The sequence below is a fragment of the Nycticebus coucang genome, chromosome 6 (assembly GCF_027406575.1).
Source record: "Nycticebus coucang isolate mNycCou1 chromosome 6, mNycCou1.pri, whole genome shotgun sequence".
Classification (NCBI taxonomy): Eukaryota; Metazoa; Chordata; class Mammalia; order Primates; family Lorisidae; genus Nycticebus; species Nycticebus coucang.
Genome location: NC_069785.1, coordinates 116,654,809 through 116,663,132, shown reverse-complemented (window position 1 = coordinate 116,663,132; position 8,324 = coordinate 116,654,809). Strand labels below are relative to the sequence as shown.

Below are 8,324 nucleotides of genomic sequence, written 5' to 3'. Positions count from 1 at the left end.
CAGCCTAGCTCATAGCAACCTCAAACTCCTGGGCTTAGTGCCTCAGCCTTCTAAGTAGCTGGGACTATCTGCCAAACACCCAGCTAATTTTTTCCTATTTTTAATAGAGACAAGGTCTCATTCTTGCAGAGGCTGGTCTCAAAATCCTGAGCTCAAGAGATACTCTTGCCTGGATCTCCCAGAGTGCTAGGATCACAGGCATGAGACACCACACCCAGCTTAACATAATTCTTAATGGCCTGAGGATTTTTGAAATGGTTAATGAGTACTGGCATCAACTTAAAGTCATCAGCTACAATTAGCCCCTAACAAAGGGTCAGCCTATACTTTGAAGCTTTGGAGTCAATACTGACTTCTCCTCTCTGGCTATTAAAGTGCTACATGGCATCTTCTTTCAAGATAAACCTGTTTTTCATCTATATTAAAAATCTGGAGTTTAACACAGCCACTTTCATCAATTATCTTAGCCAGATCATCTAAATAACTTGCTATAGCTTCTGCACCAGTAGTTGCTGCTTCATCAAGTTCTAGCTTCAAAGCTATCTTCTCCACCTTGCTCACCGCTATTAGCCTTCACAGAATTGAAGAGTTAGAGCCTTGCTCTGGATTAGGTTTTATCTTAAAGGAATGTTGTTGCTTGAGTGCTCTTCACCCAGACCAGAGGTTCTCAACCTGTATTAAAAGGCCGCGGCATTAGGAAGGTTGAGAACCACTGACCCAAACCAAACTCTGTCTGTACTAGCAATAAAGCTGACTCACTTTCTCATCATCCATATTCACTAGAGTAGCACTTTTAATTTTCTTCAAGAACTTTTCCTTTGCATTCATAAATTGGCTAATGTTGACACAAGACGCCTCCCTTTTAGCCTACCTTGGCTTTTCACACATATTCCTTACTAAACTCAATTATTTCTAGCTGTTGATTGAAAGTGAGAGATATGAGTCTTCCTTTCAATTAGACACTTAAAGGCCATTGTAGGATTATTCATTGGCCTAATTTCAATATTGTTGCATCTCGGAGAATAGGAAGGCCCAAGGAGAGGGAGAGAGACAAAGGAACAGCTAGCCGGAAGAGCAGACAGAACACATACAACATTTATCAATTAAATTTGCTATCTTTTATGGGTGTGGTTCATGGGGCATCAAAACAATTCAATAATAACGTCAAAAACCATTGACCACAGATCCCCCCAACAAATATAATAAATAACAAGGTTGAAACATTCTGAGATTTACTACTATATGACACAGAGACAGGAAGTGAGCACATGCTGTTGGAAAAGGGCACCACTGACTTGGCTGATACAGAGCTGCAACAAGCCTTCCATTTGTAAAAAATGCACAAATAAAGCGAAGCACAATAAAGCGAAGTGCAGTAAAACAAGGTCTACCTTTAGTGTTTTCTTTATATACTCTCAAAAGTAGAAAGCTCTCACTTCATACACACACACACACACACAAAATAACAAGTGTTGAATAGAATATAGAGAAACTGGAAAACCCTCATTCACTATTAGTGGGCAGACAAAACAGTGCAGCCACTTTGAAAAATATTGTGAAAGTTTCAGAAAAATTAAAAATTTACCTATGACCCAGTAATTCCATTACTAGGGATCTCCCCAAGAGAAACAAAAACATGTGCCCACATAAAAACTTGTACATGAATATTCATAGTGGTATCATTCATAACAGCAAAAAAATTGGAAGCAATTAAATGATCCTTAACTGGAGAAGGCATAAACACAAAGATTGCTACACTGACACAAGTGAGTTCTACTCAGCAAGGAAAACAATAAACTGCGGATACATCCAACAACATGGATGAGTCTCAACACTGTTAAGCAAAAGAAGCCAGATGCAAAAGATCACATATTTTATGATTCCATTTCTATGTAAGGCCTGGAAAATATAAATCTATAGATTCAAACAGCGCAGCAGCTACGGGCAGGAAATTACTACAAATGAACACGAATGATCTCTGTGAAAATGACACAAATTTCTAAATTTAGACTGTGGTCAAGTCCACACAATTCTGTAAATTTAACAAAAATCAAGGAATTATACACATAGAGCAGATGAATTTTATGTTATGTAAATTATAGCAAATTAAAGCGATTTATAAAAAGGAAGTGCCTATAGGCTGGCACAGAGGAGACTGGAAGGAATGTAAGAAACCATCCCTGCCTTTAGGATAAGGAAATGGATAGGATAGATAAGGAAATGGACTTGTTGCATACAGTAAAAAAAATAAAGCAGCAAAACCAGAACATAATATTCGTTGCATTAAAAGAAGTGCCAAATGAGTAATACACACAATATTTAGGAAGGAAAGCTTACTTTTGCCTTATGTTTATAAAGTGGGGCAACTTGAGCTATACTCTAATGATAGGTATGATTTCAAAAGGATACAGCAGTATAATGCTATGGTTTAAGACTAAACTGTACTAAAAAAAAAAAAAGACTAGACATAGTGTCTTGGTTCAGAACAGCTGATATTCATATCTTAGCTTGACATTTACTACCTGTGTGACTGGGCAGGTTACTTAACTTCTCTGTGCCTCAGTTTCCTCATGTGTGAAATTGAGACAATAATGGTACCCACTTCATGAGGTTCTCATGAGAATTAAATAAAATAATACATCTAAATTGCTTAAGCATTCATTAAATGATACCTGCTGAGCTTATAATCACAGGGGAAAAAAAACATCTAAGAACAAGGAAAGGGAAAGCCCAAACAGCATCCTAGAAAGAGAACTGAAAGGTATGTTGAGTCATAGTAGTTAACTTAGATTGGTACAAGGCGTTATAGAAAAAGAAGATTGCAAAAAACACATCTTAGCTGAATTATGGAAGGTTCTGAATGCCTTGAGAAGTGAACCATTTCTGTCAAGCACCAGAAAGCAATCCCTCTGTGATATGAATAGGAAGACTGATTTAAAGTTTGTTTAGTGGGCTGAATGGTAGCCTTACAAAAGACATACTATGTTCTAATCCCTAGAACCTAGCTATCAGTGTGACCTTATTTGGAAAAAAGGTCAAAAGGTCTTTGGAGGTATAATTAGGATCCTGAGATGAGATCATCCTGTATTATCTGGGTGACCCTAAATCCAATACCAAGTGTCCTTAAGACACAGACATAAAGCAGAAGGCCATGTAGGGATGGAGGGAGATATTACAGACATAACAACCACAAAGCAAGAAATGCCTGGACCTACCAAACCTGGAAAAGCAAGCAAGGATTCTCCCCTAGAGTCATTGGACGGAGCACAACAACCCTGCAAACACTGGTTTTGGACTTCTGACCTACAGGACAGTGAGAGAATAAATTTTGTTTTAAGCCATCAATTTTGTGGTCATTTATAACAGCAGTCCTAAGAATCTAATACAGTTTATAAGGAATATTAGACCCTCAGATCTTCTTCAAGTGAGAAGTAACAAAGCAAAAAATTAGAACCGTTACACAATATTCTTGACCAGATTGAGAAATGGTTTAATAGTTACCCTGGGGAGTTTCAGAAAGAATTCTTGGTGTGTATACACAGAAAACTAGGCCCTCAGTTAGGCAATCATTAAAATCAGGTCGGTATTCATGGTGTACCAAAAATATTAACACTGAAGGCATATGCACATTCTAAAAAAATTAACACTGAATGTGTATGTAAACACACAAATTTCCCCCCAAGACAAGGTCTTACTCTGTTGCTTGGGATAGAGTGCGACAGCATTATCACAGCTCACTGCAAGCTCAAACTCCTGGCTCAAGTGATCCTCACACTTCAGTCTCCCAAGTAGCTGGGACTACAGGCATATGCCAGCACAACCAGCTAATTTTTCTATCTTTGTAGAGACAAGATCTTGCCATGTTGCTCAAGCTGGTCTTGAATTCCTAGCCTCAAGTGATTCTTCTGCCTCAGCCTCCCAAAGCGTTAGGATTATAGACACGAGCCACAGCACCCAGTGTTCAATATAGAATTAATCCAAATTTGTGCTATAATCAATCTGAGAGGGTAGTAATATGTATGATTAGGGGGATGGTATATGACAAAGAAACAATTTAATGTTCTTTAATAGCAAGTCAGCCAATAAAGTGAAAAATAAAAAAAATAAAAAATTCACGAAAGGCAAAAAAGAAATGTTATTTAGAAATCTAAAGGTAGGGTGGCGCCTGTGGCTCAAGGAGTAGGGCGCCGGTCCCATATGCCGGAGGTGGAGGGTTCAAACCCAGCCCCGGCCAAAAAAAAAGAAATCTAAAGGTAATCCTGGAGCAAGAGAGTGGACCAGATGGAATGTTCAGCTTAGCTCTCCTGAAACATTGGGGGGGAAAGAGAGAACCTAGCCATACCTGGCACCGGAACCTTGACCAGAGTCATAGCTCAGGGAGAACAGTGAGGAGGTAGTGAACTAGATACAATGTGTGATCCGGAGGGTGGAAATCTGATGAATTAGGCAAGTGATTATGGCCGGCTAACACCCCATGGAGGTCTGGGACAGGAAGTAGCCTTTCTGGAGTTTTCAGTGGTTGGGGGAAACTGCAAGTTGAGTGGAAAGCTTGAAGAATGGGTAGACTCCAACAGTATTCAGCAACCAGATTTGAATGGTAGTTGGAGTGGACTTGCCATAGGTTTGGTGGTGGGCGAGGCAGCCATACTGAGAAGGTCTTGGTGACCAAGGGGCTGCCATTGAGGGAAGGTCAGGAGAAAGTCTCAGCAGGGGCCTAAAGCACAGCAGTCTTAATTCCACCTGCCAAGTTCACAACTCCACTCTTGGAATAGGCTAAAGGACTCCTGCACCCCACAGGAACTGGTGGTAAGAGGGCACTGTGAGACCTGCCCCTGAAAGATTCTTGTGAGCTTTAAGACCCCAAGTGGCAGCGTCTAAATGCTGAGAAAACAATCACGCTATCACTGAAGGCAACTAAATTTGGAATAACGACCATAAACGTTCCTACCTGTGCTGTCTCCTAAAAACACCACAGCACCATCTGGTGTCCTGGCAAGTTATTGCAACATATTGTCATCAAGTGCAGGGACTTCTGTTTATTTGGCCACAAGGAAGAGTTTGGCTTAGCTCAGGCAGAGGCTACTTTAAGACCTGAGCTCTGAGACAAGGTAATTTGAAGCAAAGGATGCAGTGAGAAGGAAAAAGGAAGACAAGGAGGTAAACAGGATGAAAGAACACATGAGGAGGAACCAACAGAAACATTCCAGCAACATGAAAAGCCAAAAGAGAGGAGCTACACCAAGGGACCATAAGGCAGCTTCTGCAGAAGACTCCACTTATAAAAAAATTAATGGACTTGACAGAAAGGGAATTTGAAATATGAATAAATATAATAAAAGTAATGAATGAGAAAATGGAAAGACAGAACCAAAAGTTGGATGAGAGATATGTAGAATATAGAAAGGATATGGCAGAGATTAAGGAAATAAAGGACACAATCGGGGAATGTAAAGACGCAACAGAAAGTATCAAAACTAGGTTAGACCAGAAGAAAGAACCTCAGAAGTAGAGTATAAAGTTTCTGAGTTCACCCAGGTAAAGAGGCAGAAAAGAAGAGAGAGAAAGCAGAGCAGGCACTTAGAGAACTAAAGACTCCAGGAAGTTTTCAAACATACGAATAATAGAGATTCCTGAAGGGGAATGGAAGCCCTACTGGAGACTATCATAAATGAAAACCCTGACACACTCCTTTCAGATGGATATCATACCCCAAGTCATCTCAACTCAAACAGAACCTCTCCAAGACACATTGTAATGAACATGACATAACTCAAGATGAAAGAATATGCCGTAAGGAGCCAGGAGTAAACGCCAACTGACCTACAGAGGCAGAGCCATTAGAAGGACAGCAGACTTTTCAACTGAAACCTTCCAAGCCAGAAGAACATGCTCATCCACCTTCAACATTTTTTTTTTAATAACAAAAATGTTTTAATATCTTAGGGATCTATTAAGATATTAATAGGGGGGTGGCCAAAAAGGTTACAGTTGTGTCAAATGCATTATTACATCACTGCACAGTTTCCACTGGCATATCTTGCTTTGCAATACAGAAGATGTTTATGATATAGACTCCTCCTACTTTAGAATTTACCTCCTTCCGCTTCTTTTGTGACTCTCCAGATAAGATTTGAACTTATAGTATTTCATTCTTGGTGTCACAAATGTTGGCTTTTTTTCTCCCTGGAATTCTACTAGACTGTTTCTGTCATTTTAGAAACTTTCTTATTCTAGTGCAACATGCCAGGAAACCCAGGTATATACAGTGAGTGAATAATCTTACTTTAACACCCATGTCCGTCCTTACATAGGTCTCATGCATACAACTGTGCCTATGGATCTCCTAGTAAACCATTCACAGATTCCATTTGAGTTTTTTTTTTTTTTTTTTTAAGGTAATCAATTGCCTCGCCTGACATTCTTCCTTTCTTTCTTTGGGATGCCACACATTCTTTGTCTCCTTTGTCTCCCCACCCCATCTCCCTTCTCATTCCCTGCTCTCTCCTCTCACTCTTTCACATCTTATCCTCCCCCACTCTCTTCCCTTTATCTAACATAAAAAATAAACTTATACTTTTATATCCTGAAAAAAATACCTCTAATTTTATTAAGAGCTCTTGATAAACTACTGTGTGAGAAATAAATGCTGCATAGATTGTCTAGTTCTCAAGGCTGTTCCCAGCCCCTACTCCTTTTCTCTAAACACTGATGGAAGATAAACTTTAGATATGAAGCAGAGACGTCCCAATACAATCTATTTTCTTTAAAATTAGCCAAGCTCACTTCAGATTGGTGTTAAGATGTTTGACTTGCAAATATATACCTTGTACCCCTGCCCTGCCTAAAAAAAAAAAAGGATGAAGCACAAAACTTGAACCTTTTGGTGCCTTTTCAGATACTGACTCAAGGAGGAGCAGAGATATCCAGACAGTTGCACGGGTCCACTTCAGCCCTTGAAGTGATACAGAACCAGTCCTAAACAGAGCACAGGTGAGACAGATTGGCTCCCACCCCAACGGCATCCGCTCCCTGCTCAGGGTGCCACATGCTGACCACTGATGCCAAAGCTGACAGCAGTCTAGGCTACACTCACCCACCACTCTTCAGGGTCCTGGGGCCCCTCAGAGCAGGGCCAAAGACGACTGAGTTCACCTCAGTACTCTTGATGGCAGTCCCAATGTGACTCTCCCTTACTAACTCTTCTCTGGTTCTCTGGGTGGTAGAACAGTTACCTTGCCCATGTGCCTGAGCCACCAAGACAGAGGTAGAAGGGGAGCCAGCAGGAGGCTGTGCCAAGGGGAGGAGCTGGCCGATGCCCTGCCATGAGGAGTCCATCTTCAACATTCTTAAACAAAATAATTTTCAGCCTGAGAATTCCACATACTGCTAAACTAAGCTTAAAAATTGATGGAGAAATCAAATCTTTTGCTGATACACAAGCACTGGGGAAATTCACCACCACAAGACCAGCTCTACTGGAAACATTTAGACCTATTCTAAACACTGACCATCACAATGGACCAACAACAAAGTAAACAAAGGTTTAGTTTCCCCAATGGTGCAAAGGATAAAAAGGCACAACAGACTTTCACAAAGTAAGATGAATAGAACACCACACATATCAATTCTCTCAATAAATGTCAATGGACTGAATTCACTACTGAAGAGGCACAGGCTACCCAACAGCATAAAAAAAGCACAAGCCATCTATATGCTGTCTCCCAGAGACACACCTACCCTTGAAGAACAAATCAAGACTCAGGATCAAGGGATAGAAACAGTATTTCAAGAAAATGGAAATCAGAAGAAAGGAGGGGTTGAAAACTTATTTTCAGGAACAAGAAGATTTAAAGCAACTAAAGTTAAAAAAGACAAAGATGATCACTTTCTACTGGTCAAAGGAACAATACAACAAGAAGGCATTTCAATTTTAAATATTTATGCACCCAACTTAAATGCTCCCAGATTTATGAAACAAACCTTTATAGCAGAAACAAACCTTTGAGCAATATGATATCCCATAATACCATAATAGCAGGGAACTTTACCAACACTCTGACAGAACTGGACAGATACTCTATACAGAAACTACACAAAGATACAAAAGACTTAAATGTATCCAAGAACAAATGAGATTAATAGAGAACATATACAGAACACACCATCCCAAAGCTAAAGAATATACCTTTTTCATATCAGCCCACAGTACGTACTCCAAAAATGACCACATTCTAGAATACAAATCAAACCTCAGCAAAATTAAAAGAACAGAAATTATACTTTGTACCTTCTCAAACCACAAGACAATAAGGTAGAACTCAACT

General features: G+C 39.9%; 1 protein-coding gene across 1 annotated transcript in view; it reads right to left on the bottom strand.

Moving 5' to 3' along the window:
- Positions 1–8,324, bottom strand: part of DLAT (dihydrolipoamide S-acetyltransferase) — a 39,160-nt gene that overhangs the window by 7,972 nt on the left and 22,864 nt on the right. The window lies entirely within an intron of this gene.